Below are 14771 nucleotides of genomic sequence, written 5' to 3'. Positions count from 1 at the left end.
ACAAATTAATAAATGCATCAGACAGCATGCATACACAAAGAAGAGTACATTTCAAAAATCAGTACATTTCAAAATGGATGTACCTGAATATGAGTATACTGAATATTAAGAAATTAGAGCACTTAAAATATATGCAACCTATGCATACATTTGGAACATATGGACGAAAATAAATACATATTCTCATGAGACAGGAAAAAAGGAGGAAGCTCACAATCTTAGGCACACTGAAGTCGCATTGAGCTGTGTGATGGAATTAAGAACATTTTGAACTTGAAATCTGCATATCCCAAACTCCAGTGACAGTGGGGAATGTTCAAAGGAGTCTAGTATCTCCAAAATCAGTGGGTCCCCTCAACCATTGCAGCTTTTATTCTGAGTTTCATAGGGCCTCCAATGATATTCCTTGGTGTTATACTTCTTTTGGGGGTGGAGTCCAGTGCCAGCCTCCCCGTGAATGTACTAATGCAATTGACCTGGCAGGTCATCGCAAGTATTCCCAAAAGGGGAATGTAACCGAGCAATCTCATTAATGTGTCCATCCAAGTGTCCTCTGTTGACTGCTGCCAAATGTCATTTAATTCCTGGTGAGCAAGAAACAGCCCAAAGCACCAGAAAATTCTGCCCTGTTTTCTTGTTCCTTCTCTTCTAGATACAATAAAAATAAACGTATTTGTATATATGAAACCATATGTATTTATTTATATACCACATTTTGCAAAGAGCTCTCTGTGGCATATGTATGGAAACTTATGGCTAATGGGGCAGGATAAAAATATAATAAATCTAATCTAGTATGTATCCCCCCTCTCCAAAAAAACTACCCTGCTTTAATTCAGCCATAAAGCAGGTTGGACTGAGAATGAATGACTAGGCAACCTTCATGGTTCAGCAGAGGTTTGACATGTACATTTCTTGTTCAACAACCTGTTTCATTTTGTTCATGTTTAATATAGCTATATACCACTTACCTTTTTTTTAAACCATATCTGTAAGTGTTTATCTCTACCTTTTATAGCACATTATGCAGCAGTGGAGAAGGTGGAGAAAAGGATACAGCTAGAGGAGTGAAGTGAAGAATGAAAGCCAGGAGGCCTTAGAACTCACCATGTGGCCTCAGATAAGCTATCACAATTCAGCTTCAAATCTGCATTGTTAATCCAGAAGTAAGCATGAATTTTGCTCTGGACCAGCACCTTCCAGAATGGCAAATATATTGGGTAGGATTCAGATTTACACTGGGGGCATGAAGCATTTATTGTGCACTTATGATTTCTTACCATTGTTTATCAGTTCTTTAAATAAAATCATGTACTTCAAGTTTGCATCTGTTTATTCAGAGAACTTTTTCCAGTGGGTTTGTGCAAATTTTTAGAAGGGGGTGGATTAGGCATTAAATTACAATGGGAAATGTGCATGGTTCCACTATAACACAGCACCACCTAGGGATTGCATAGCTGACAAGCAGGAAAGGAAGAGCTCTTTATTACAGCTTGCATCTCAGTGCCGTGATGAAGCCAATACAATTAACAGATGAAACTAGTTAACTGCACAATAAATGCCTTGCGTAGAAAAGCCCTGGATGAACTGTATGGATAGAAGTCAACTTCTATGCCATTGCCATGACATGGCCTTTTAAAAATGCAATGCCAAAAATCAAGGGACTATGTTGAACTACAGTGCAAGGGATATGGAAAAACTGAGTACTGGGCTCCTCCATGGATACAAGCTTTTCTCAGGCAGAAGGTCACTGCTTCTTACAGAAGGCAGGTACTGGATCCAATCTAATGCAGCCGAAATCTCAATTTTTGAACACACATACGCTTGGTTTCAAGATGGAAGCATCATTTTAGCACCCTTTACAAACAAGAGGGTAAAGTGAAAGAAAACTTTGCATACCATGCAGAAATTGCACATGTAACTATCTGCAATTGAGTGGATATCATCAGACAGAATTATAAAAAGGTATGAAGCAGACCATGTATTTATTAGTTGCCAAGAATCTCTCTTAGTTTCACTACATTTGAGCAAGGGGAGTGCTTGGAAGATGACAACGGTGTTGTATGCTTTGATCATAAAAGCACTGATTGAAAAGTTGGCTGGCTCAACTCAATCCAAGCAGACGTCCTGCAGATTTGATAAGAGTTCTGTGAGTCAACTGTGATTCACTGTCTTTTCAAGTTTTTTGCTCCGTAAATATCTCTCTCTCAAAATGCCAAAGAGGAGGGGTGCAGCTGCCACCTTTGATACATCTTCTCCATGTGAGAGAAATCCAGGTCATCCACAGGCTGCACATCTTACATTGTTTTTTTCATGGACCATGACAAATTGGAGTCCCATGGCTGCCATTGGGCTTGTATGTATTTGTTCAATTAATTAATTAATTAATTAATTAATTAACATGCTGTCCAATAGCCAAAGCTCTCTCTTTCCTCTCATGGAAAGGCTACATATACATGCAAGCCAGAGTTTTAAAAGGAGCCCTACGTCATGTTAAAAAGCAGGACATCTTTGTAGCACACTGAATGGCCACCCATCTGAAGATAGCACCTACTGCAACCGTGTGAATCATCCAGCCTTGATATGGTGATGCAGGAAGCCCAAGGCAAGGGTTTAATCAGGGACAGAAAAAAACTATTGCCACCGTTCACCACCGGCCATGTGCCAAATGGTGGGAGCTCCTTCCAGCTGGAAACTCTGTACTCCAAGATAGGCAGCTATTTTTAAATGCTTGTGTGAGAGTGTGCGTGTTTTCTGCCTATGAAACATTGCTGTATTAATTTCAAATGCTCCCACTCCTTTCATCTGCTTCAGCTTCTTCCAAGCACATTGAAGAGGAAATCATGCCAATGGAATGAATTGCCAGCTCAAGGCTGGGATCAGATGACAATGCTGCACGTGTAAAGGAGAAGGAAGGTGCAAGATGAAGCAAGTTTGGGAAGTTACCTGAAATCTCAATCATTTCTCAAAGCAAGAACTAGGTATGCATCATTCAAAGTGCCCATTGGTCCATTTTTAAGAGATTTGTGAATGGAAGTGCCATTGTGCTTCTCTGTATTAATGTCCAAGATGCATGGGGAAAACAGATTTACTGTGACTGAAGTAAAACATGATTCCTTGTGTACTCATAAAAATTCAAATTCTTTAGATTTTTACATATATAGGGAGCTGCCTTGTACTGAAATAGACCATTGGTCCATTAGACCAAAAGAATATGAGGAGACAGATGCATCCAAAGCAGGCTTGGACAACCTAGACCTTCCAGATGTTGCTGGAGTCCAGGTTAATTCCAGTTGCTTGCCAAATGAACAGGGATAATGGGAGTTATAGTCCAAAGAAAGGGCAAAAAGCTTCCCCATTCCTCAATCAAGGATTCATCTCTTCAAAAATCACATTTCCAATAATGGCCAAATACTTCTGGAAAGTGTACAAGTAAAGACCAGAGTACTTCCAAACACTGTACCCTCTCCAGGCAGCTTATACTATAAGCTGTCTTGTTGCAGAGCATTGGAAGTTGAGGGTTAACTTATATAAAATACATAAAGTGTAAGAGTTTGATCTTTATCCCTAAGCCCCATAGTTCCTTTCTGTCTTCCTTCCTTCAGTGCATGAGTAGCCATTGACCTTCATTTTACTCCCCTAATAACCTGAAAAATGCCTTCCTTGTCATTGCATCAATTTCACTTGTTTTGGAAGTTCTAAGCAGACCTTTCCTTGGCAGGCAGCTTCTCAGCAAAGCTTCTATTATATTTCATCCTTCTGTCTTTAATAATGCTTTCCACCAATTTACCCAGTACTAGCATGGGACTAATGGGCATATAATTTCCTAGCTCCATCATTCCCCCAATCCCATTTCAAAAATTGGTATTACTCTGGCTGTCTTCCAATTCTCTATTATGGAGGCCAATTTTCGTGATGAGTTTCCCATTTTTGTTGAACAATCAGGAGTTACACATTGAGTTGAGCATGCCCAATTGTTTGCCATCTGGATGCAGCGAATTTTTAAATTTCTAATTTGCCAATGAGCTCCAGAACTTCAGCTCTTTTCACCTCTATTTGAATTGGTCCCTCAGGCACCCTTCTTGAAAAATGTGACTCAGGATGGGTACCTGCCCAATATAGTCTGTGGTGGGAACTAATACAAAGAACACATTCTTCTTTTTTGCACTCTTTTGAGCCTTCATTTCCTCCCACATATTTATTATATATAAGTCCAAACATATTTATGGTTGAGTTTGTCTTCTTTTTAATGGTACCATTCCTTCCTGCTTTTAAGAATATACTACAATATACACCATCCTAATTGACCACGTCCAATGGTATAATGGCTCGACTAATTAACAGCTTGCAATTGTTTGCACATTTTTTTGTTCTCCTCTTGTGGGAAAGACGCCCCTAACAAAACAAGCACACAAACAAAAAAGACTTCTCATCTCTTTGTTCAAATACTTAGTACTGTCTTCTGTGACTATCAGTGGCTTGTTAACATTTGAGACTTTCCCTGTTCTGCTGCCTGAAATTCTTTAAGACAGAATTGGATACTTATTTACCTGTGCTCTATACCAGTGTGATACCAATGATCACAGTGAGATGACATGTGGAAATAACAGATAAGAGAATGTGTGTTGTCCTATTGTTACTCTCCATAGATGGTATCAGTCTGAACAACTGCCTTCTTCCACATGGTGCCTGCCAGCTGTGAGGGACTGTAGTTGACCATGCTGGTCAGAAATGATAGCAGTCCATGACATCTTGTGATACCAAATAGGGAAAGCTGCTGTAAAACCTTGGAAGATCAGATTTAATATCAATTCAATCATCCCTCTGTGGATATTCACATAGTCAATGACCTTCACTACTATAGCACTCACATCTTTATCTTTGAATGTTTTTCCTTAAAACACCCAAATATACTAATATTGCAGATATCCTCAAGACTTTGGCCAGCCTATTCTCCTTTTTCCCTGTTCCCTGTTATTGGGAGTTTTCAGAACTGACATGTTAAATATAATTGCAGTCTATTATAATTAGTTGTAATTGTAGCACATTTTTCGTTATCAGATGATAATAGATGTCCATGTATCTTCAGACACATATTTCATACTAAGGGGCACCCCACGTCCTTGTCAAAGCTCTCCTAATTCATTTGGGGGGGTCTTTTAATTCCACCTCCTCCCCCAAATCAAGCTGACAATTCAACTTTATTGTTCACTCACTGTTTTTTGGATGCAATCCAGTGGAGAAGAAAGTAAGCCTCCTGGTGTGGAGGCTCAACCTATGCAGAGTGGGAGAAGCAGCAAAGGGAATCTTCCCTCCCTGCTTCGTCCTACTCTGCAAAGCTTTCCTAATTCATTTTGGCCATCCAAAGATGGCGTTCTGGAGCAGGAAGGAATGAAGCCAGAGCAACCTTCTGATGTCTTGTATCTAGGATGCACCAGTCACATCTCCTAATCTACACCTAAGAAGTCCCCTTGGACCAGTCTGCAAGGTCACTTTCCCAATGCTGGGGAACAGCCAGTGCAGTGCCATGGCAGCTATGAATGGATGGAGGAAACAGAGCTCCACTTCCCATCCCCAAGGTCAGAGTGCTGTGTCCAGTCTCAGAGCTGGAAACTGGAACTATTTCTGGCCCGTCAAACCATAAGATCAGGCTCCCTACCAACAAAACCCAATTAATGAGTAAGCCAACATAACTCTGCAAATACCTTTGCTTATCAGTTGCACTCACATGCATAAAAGCAGGCATAATCTTGGAAAATTTATTGATTTATTTCTCTCTTTTCTGCTCCCCAAAGCTACTGCAAGCATGCATGCATACATATATAATCCCAAAATAGTTTACCATATGAAATCATGATAAAAGGTAATAAACCCAATCATTAAAACAATAGAAAAACTGTAATAGCAAAAATGGAATGTAATTGGAGAACGCTGACAATCCTGGTGGTCAGGGACATGCCTGGGCAAAAAAGTATTCCTTCAATTGCCAGCTGAAACACTCCATGCTAGACCCCACCTGATCTCCTTCTGGCAGCCTGAAAACTAGGGAAAAGTGTCCAGGGTTGTAAAGGAAGATTCACCTGCCAAGCGTCTTGCTCATGGGTACAGAAGTTTGCATTGCCATTTCTCTCCACCACCCCATCCTGTTCCCCACCTTCCCCTTTGCCTGAGCCTGGCACTACTTGGGATTGGAGAGTTTCTCCTCATGCCCTCTTCAGAATCCAAACTTGGCTACCAAGTATTCAGGAGCACCTTAATTCATGTCACTCCTTTTCCACCAGCTTTTCTTTCTACCCCTTTCATTGTTCAGATATCTGTTGCTTTCCCCTGAATGCTGGCGGTAGAGCACATGCCTTTTTTGTTGTGGTTGCTCAGGTGAATGATGATAATCATGCTAATGTTGACCCCTACAAGATAGTCCTTAGCTCTATGACATCATAGCCATTTTTAAGTTAGACTTCCCTTACTGGACCACTAAGCAACCAGAAGGGACCTACAATACACTGTTGCAGTGTGGAGTGTGCTTCGATTAAAAGTTCCAACCAGCCAGGCAGCCATGTCTTTGTTTGGGATACAGTGTTCCATTTTCCCTTCTCTCCTGGCCTTCCATGCCCCCTGCTGCAGCACAGAGCATGTAGAGTCCTCATTGATCTGCGCAAAATACTTCCCTCTCACCCCCACCACACACACCACCTTAGAAGTTCTTTTTTGTAGAATCACAAACCCTGGATTTTGCTGAGGCCTACCTTTTACTTCTTTGTGAAAGGATACCCAGCAGAAAAATGAGTTATTATTCTCCAAACTGATACTTTCCAAATAGTTTGGTCTTCAGCTCCAAGAAGTTCTGTCCAGCATGGCTGATGGCCAGCAATTCTGATGGTTATAGTTCAAACTTTCAAGGGGGCACCGGGCTGTGGAAGGCTGATTTTTAAAATAGCCTTCCTTCACCTAGTTGAAATTAAATAGTTCCAGGGAATATGATTGGCTGGTCATGTGTTTTGCTCAGAAATACAACTCCATATTCTATAGGGTTCACCCCAGGCAATGATTAATGTTCAGCATCTTTGTGTGTGTTTCAGCATAGAAAGAAATGATAGGCAGAAAAGAAGGAAAATAGCATAAAGGTTAATTTAATATTCCTGTTTATCCAACCCAGACTCTCTTCTTTGAATTGCCTATTCCAACATATGTGCCAAAGAAAAGAAACTGGATGAACCCCAGATGGCTGAAGCTAAACACAGGGAAGATTGCACTTATGCTGACAGTAAGAATAAAAGCAATTTTTGGCAAGCTTGCATCATTATTCAGTCACTGGAGGAAAGATATCCAAGAAGTGCTGATGCCGCTTGTCATCCAAGGGTATGTTCATACCAGCATTGTCACCTCTTCAAGAACAGAAATGCCATATTTACAGCTAATGATGGCCCTTGAATATGGCTTCTATCATCTGACTATGGCAGTTTAAATGTATGCAGTTTTAATCCAGTTTATAGAACATTTTTTACAACATTTAAAGTCATGCCAGTCACTTCTGCAATTTCCTTCCTTCCCAAGCTTAAATGAGTCTTTTACTAAGGACATTGCATTTTAATTGATTTGAACATAAACGCATTATTTGTATTTTCTTATTTTATTGAACTGGAGTTTAGTGTTTTGCATGTAGTAGGAGTGTGGTTCATTGCTTTGTAGTGAAATAATCAGGGAACCCTTAGGAATAATTGCCTAAATCCAAATTAGCTGACCCTCAAATTGAAACAAGAACAAGAAATGGTGCCACATATCCAGTAGAAAGAAAAGCAATGCTTACACTTTTTTAGGGAACATTTTAATAGGTCTGACCTAACCCTGCTAAGGGTTTCAGTTTCCTAAGCCAAATACATGAATATTTGAATATCACACAATATTTTGGCTTGTAACTTTGTGCTGTGTTGTTGGCCAGCCTGATCAAGGTATGCTTTTTGCTCCCACACAGGTGTCATTTAAGCGGCAAAGAGCTCATAGATGAGCTGATGCAGCGGAAGTTAAGGCTTATCACTTACTGTTTTAGTGGAGTTAATCCTAATTCTACTTCTAAGGTAGTAAATTGGACCCTAGATAGCATCTAACCTGGTTTAACCCAGCCTTGTTCCGTGACATAATCATTTTTCATGTGCATGTTGGTTTGGTTCCCCACCAGCAGTATGAAATGGTGTATCCCTGACACAGTTTTGCTACCTCAGTGGGAACAAGGCCTTAGCCAGGCACCATGTCTTTTCTTGTGGGAATTCCATGGGACCATTTCAGGAGCAATTAGGGCCTGCAGGAATACTCATCACAGACCTCCATCTGGAAGTTATTTACAATGGACAAGGCCTAGAGGTTCCAAGTAAAACAGCTATTTGAAGTGTGTATGGCCAGAAAATGGAGATACTAGTGATGAGAAAGATGTTTACTTCTGTTTGGTTTTGATTAGCATGTACCAACTTTCATATTTGGAAAACAAAGAACTTTGGATTTTTTAAAAAATTAAATGCAGGAGAAAGTAAAATTGAAAGAATTCCCTCATCCCTAATATGTATACTATCAGCAATGTTAAGTATACACAAACTTTTATGAATCTCAAGAGTTTTCATCTTAGAAACAAACTATTTTCCTCTTTCAGATCTTCCTCAAACATATTTGTATGTGTGCATATTTAAAAAGCTGGTTATGACGCTCTTACTGGATAGTTTTCCAATTGCTAACTAGATTTCTTCCAAAGCACTTACCTTCCTAAACTGTCTTTTCTGTGCCTTTGCTGAGCTGAACCATCCTTGGAATGCTCTGCCAAATTACTTCACATACATATGAGGACCCAGTTAGCCCATTGCCACAGCCCATCGTGGTCTATTTAAACTATGGTGAGTTGGAGTATGTGCTCAGCAACTCTTTAATTTTCAAGCCACAACCATAGTTTGTTACGATATTTGAACCTGCTGAACCTGGGTTGTTGAAGGAGTTTACAATCTACCTGCTGCTCTAAATTGCCCATAGGTTCTGGATGATTCATTAACCATGCCAACAATCCATTCCACTGGGTTCAAACATCATGTCAGGGCACAGTTATGGCTTGTACATGTAAAATGGCTACCACCCTCATCACAGTCCACTGTGGCTTAAATGGTGGGCTATATTTGATTATGCAAACTTGCCCAGTATGAACAACAATATAATTTGAAAATATATTACATCCATATAAATGCTGCAGTGCTACATCGCATTCTAAAATGCAGTGTGCTTTTAAACTTTTACGCAACTTAATACAAAAAGAACCATTTATGACCTAGAATGTGGGTTTATCATTCATATTAATTTCTGCGAAGAAAATACTTTCCCTGGGCTACAATTGTAATTCTGCTCTATAACCACCTTTGCAGAAATGATCAAGGCTGCGTAAGGAACAGACTGTCCCTTCTACCTTTCTTCAAAGTTGTCAGGCAAAAGGGAAGATCACAGCAGGGCCATCAAGGCTGTGTCTCAAGGCCCGTCAACTTGATTTGTTTGGATTCAGAAGATCTTTTTTGTGCTTGTTTTGCTGAAATTTCTTTTTGCTTCCTGTGCATGTTTCTGGCAAAGTGGTTCAAGGCATCAGAGTATAGCCTGAGGAAATGTTCTTCTTGGACCTCCTAGGAGCTTGCAGATCAACAGGCACCAACCTTTCCCTTTCTGTTGCTACAGGCATTAAAGTCCATGCTCTGTGGTGCCAGGTGACATCCTTCGGAAGATAAATGGGTGGACCATAATTCTGCACAAAGCATTCGGAACAATGACGGGTTTTCTGTGAAGTTTGGACTTTAAGGAAAGTATGCTTTTAATTAATGCTGGTGAAAAATCACCAGAAGATGATTAAGAAATGGTACTTGTTAAATAGCTGGATTAGGCAAGAGTTCATAAATAAATTCCAAAAATGAACCTGATCAGAAAACCCTATCCTTTACTTTGGTATACATGTATCTACAGATACTACCTTTTCCAGGCAGGTTTACAGGGTCAGACACAAAAGATTCTGGGACAAGTTTCTGAGCTTGGAACTAGAACTCTGAATTCTCCTATGGCTCTCTAGACACTTTCTAACTGGCAATAAGATTGTGCCCTTCGCATGATAACATGTAGGCCAAATGAGCACTCTTATTCCATCAGTTCTGGAAATATGTATTGCTGGGGTGCACATATTTGTTTGTGTATGTGTGCACCTTTTGAATCATGCATTTTCTCCAGTAGAGATATATACAATACTTTATTTTTAGGTGTCACCTATGTACATATTGAATCTTTCAAATGTACATATTGAATCTTTCACAATACATACTAGCATGCTTGTGAAATCCAGTTGCTAAGTCAGTCAGAAAATAGCATAAAGCAAAATAGAGGTGATTGGCAGATGAACGTCCATATTAGATACAACATAGGACAAAATCAGTGGGGCATACATGGTGAAGTATGCATGGCACTGGACTTATACCGGGGAGAACAGACCAAGATCTTTAACTTTTAATGGGCCAGTCATCTATCCTACCTCATGAGTCAGTGGGGATAAATCAGAGGGAAATCAATAGATACTTACCAGCATTGTTTGGAAGACATTCAAGGTACAAAAGTGAAACTAAATATTCATAAGCTTGACATACAAGCTGCATGATAGATGGCTGGACAAGCAGACTGACATACAGATCTCCTGTGCTCTGCCTGTCTCTCCATATATTCAATGAGTCATGGATATACGTGCAGCTTATAGGAAAGGTAACAAAGACAATCCTGTTGGAAGCTATGAGGAAATTTGAATCCTTTGTTACTCCTCCCTGATATGTAACTCAAATATAATCTTGCAAATACTCCAGATGGCAAGCGAGCATCTAGCATCTCTGCTTATGGGCACACTAACAGCGACAGCACTTCACTTGGCAAGCTTATTGGCACTGTTTTCCTGACATTGTACTGTGTTGCCAATAGCCTGTTTCTTTCCAGGGAAGGACTGTGACCCAATTATAATACTAAACTAGCAGCCCATTGGCCATAAATTCTATTTGAGGTCTGGTTTACGTGTCATACCAGCCACATGGAAGCCACCAGGAAATGTTTCGTTATCAGTCTTTCCACATTGCAGGTTAGAAGAAGCATAAAACAAAGAGATACTTAATTCATGGATCCCATGAATCATGTGGAGTCTGTCTATCCAGCACTTCCGCTCTCTGTGGAATTCTAACTCAAGAAGATGGCTGACCTTCATAGTTGATGTAAGGCAGACACTTGCAATCTTCTATAGTACAGTATGCCACAAAACATGGAACAAAACCTACAGTGCCCAGGGCCAATAATCCAAACACTTAATTTCACCCATAGACTATGCATCAAGTCACAAAACTTAACATCCAGATATGTGGCATATTATCGAAGAAGAAAGCATTTGTAAAATGAATATTTTTCTTTTAGCCTGTTTTTAGAAGGGGGGTGTACAGATGTAGGACTCTAAGCAGAATTGTCTAAATATGTCTACTTTCATAAACCACAGGAGGAATGTGTTACAGTGCAGCTCCTAGCAGCCCTAGTCAGTATAGCCATGGCAAGAAACTCTACTTGCCAGCAACATTTGAAGGACCACATGTTCCCCAACTCTGACCTAAGTATAATGTTAAATACTGAGACCCTGAGAAATAATAGGAAAACTGGGCCTACCTTTTAAAATAGCTAGGTAGGCTGGGTCCATACACCCAGCTTACCCTAAATTCTACTCCTGAGTAGTTCTGTTACCTACAAATATGAAACTATAAGAGCTCCTCAAAAACACAGCCACATGTCTGGGACAGTGCCAGGTGAAAACCTTTTTATCTTCCCAAGATTTTAATGGTTAAATTTTATTTCCATTTTTACTGTACCTCTACATTGATTTAGCTGCAGTCATGGTGGGTGGATCATTATTTTATTGCATTACTCTATTTACACTAATTGTATTATTGGGATCTTATACTGACTGTTTTATATTAATTGTTGTATTTTTTTTGATTTTGTGAACTGGCCAGGGAGCCTCTGGGCCAATGGGTGACACAGAAATATAATAAATAAATAACTCCTTTATTTTCCTTTACCACTTCTAATTTGCTACCCAGTTGAAAGTGATGGTACAAAACTACAAAACAAATTGTCCTCATTAACACACACGTACAAAAAAGCATAACCACACGTGCTATGTTTGCATGTACCATGATTACACAACAAGGTCTTCCCAACCCAGCTGCTGACATCATTACAGTGTCACCAGGGCAGGAAAGATGCTATCATTTCACAGGTACTGAGATGTTAATAGAGAACAACACTGGAGCATTCTTCACCATACCATTCTACACAACCTTCTGGAATACTCCGTTTTTAATCGGGCTTCGGCGAATGGGGCGGCATAAAAATGTTTTAATAAATAAATAAATAAATAAATAATAATCTCCTTCGCTCCCTGGAAGGTCCACAAGTGGCAGAAATATCTAGACACACCATATCTGTTGTTGGCATGGGCCTATGAGAGATCTTCTGCTTCAGGATGTATGAAATCTGGATGCTCTTTCCTACACTTGGCACTTTTGAGCGACTGACTGCAGGGGATATTACTTATTCATACCAGATTACACTGGAATGTTTGAGTATATCTTACTGTAGTTTCTGTATTTTAACAGATGGGAAATAGAATCAATTAACATTACCTTTGAATGGTTGATGCTGCTGCTTTTGTAACAAATATAAAATAATATGTTAGCATTGATGGAACAAGTAATTTAATTGGATTGATATATTGTGCTTTAAAATGAATTGGTCCTAGATAGTTCATTGTTAAGTAAGCATTGATATGCTTTCATGTTCTAGGGTTCTGAATCACTTTAGGCATGTTAATGTGAATTAATGGCACACAAATAATAATCACGAGGAGTAGGAGGACAACGAGGAAGACTGATTTATATTTAAAATGTTAATTTTAGCTGCATCTATGCCAGCACATGACCATAATAGACCCCTAAATGTGCTACAAAACTGACTACTGTTCTGGATTCCCATATACTTGAAACATGGATTGATAGGGTATCAGTCTTAAAATAACCAGGTAAGTATTTATAAGCATGTGCAAAATCTTATATTTAGGGGTGCTGAGAATGCTGACAAAGAAGGTAAGGCTAGCCAAAGAGGAAGTATTAATGTTCTGGCAGAAGCTTTAATTTCTGCATGTGGACAAAAATGCACAGACCAATAGTTTACAGAGCTGATCTGAAAAATGTATAATCCCTACCTCACCACATTTATGCGTAAATCATAAACTTCTCAGAATTTTGAAGGAATTTTTCTCTTTTCCCTACTAAAGGATTCCCAGTATTTTGGAAATATTTGAAACCTTGTATTCCTGAATTCTCGAATATCTATTATTTATTCAGAAAGCTTGACTTGGTGCTTCCCCTTGACGGTTTCAAGAAATTTTAAAAAGCTACAACTGATTTTTCTTTGTCAGAAATGTATGGAATTTGAAGTTGTCTAAAAATGAGAGAAAGATAATAGAAAGCCCTAAGTAGGAGAAACAACAATCAAAATAAAAGCAAACCATTTCTTGGAAAGATATGTACTTTAGTTTATGAGTGAGGAAACTCCTCAATTTTGACTGGGGGAAGTGAAAGATTCATTTCCACTTCCCTCCCACCCTCCCATGTTCCTTGGGGTGGAAAATAATTTATATGAAAATGGTATACATCCTGTAGTGTTTTCAGGCAAGAAACCTGCAAGGGAGATAGGAGCAGGGGCCAGGGGGCTATGATGAATGGGGATCTTTTGCTTGCTTGCTTGCTTGCTTGCTTGCTTTCTCTCAATGAAGACTGGTAATTTTGGAAGAAGGTAAAATGACTCCTATGATTAGAAAGTGTGACCTGTTAGTTCACTCCACTCTTTCCATCCCTCCCAATGCCCATAGGTGTTTTGAAAAACGAAGCAAAAGGCACTAGTTTTGGAGGCAAACTATGTATCTTGCTGAAACAGAATTATTAGCAAAGCCTTGTGCATGTTCTACTTTCAGTTATGGTTACTTTTTCACCTCTGGAAGTACCCAAAATCATTTGAAGATGCTTAATCGACTTTGGATTTGAGTATTAGACTTGGATGGATGATGGATGAACAGATGGATGCAGTGATTTTCAACCTTTCCACAGATGGGGACTGGCAAAAACAAGAAAGCCCCCTAAGGGACCACTAAGGTGGAAACCCCCCATGGACAGACAGAAATCTCAGGCGGACCAGCACCAGTTCGCAGACCAGCAGTTGAAAACCTCTGGATTAATGTATTTCCATACATTTAGATATAGAATAGACTACTGTACTGTATTTCCATACATTTCCCTGTGTAAGGAAATTAAGTTGAAAAATGCATGGAATTCTGATGCAAGTATGTTTTCCTACCAAAATACCTATTTTGTCATGTCATCTGCACTTTCTGAACTAATATAACAGGATTGATTTCAGCATGGGGTGAATGTGGATAGCAATTTATGTAATGGTTACTAAGTGAGAAATCAGTTGTATTAGCATCTGCCCACAGTAGGAGCATTTTGACACACATCCACACCCAGTCAAATTGAATGAATTAAGGGGATATCTAAAGTGTGTTTGCCATATGTGCAAACACTACAGGCAACTAGCTGCTTGTATGTTTGAATGCTTAATTTTACCACTTAGTAGGACAGCCATTTCTATTAATTCTGTCATAGCATTTTAGTTAGCTGGATTCCTAGCTA

This window comes from Varanus komodoensis, unplaced genomic scaffold, assembly GCF_004798865.1.
Source record: "Varanus komodoensis strain SLA01 unplaced genomic scaffold, ASM479886v1 scaffold13_3, whole genome shotgun sequence".
NCBI lineage: Eukaryota > Metazoa > Chordata > Lepidosauria > Squamata > Varanidae > Varanus > Varanus komodoensis.
Note: the sequence above shows the minus strand (reverse complement) of the source record.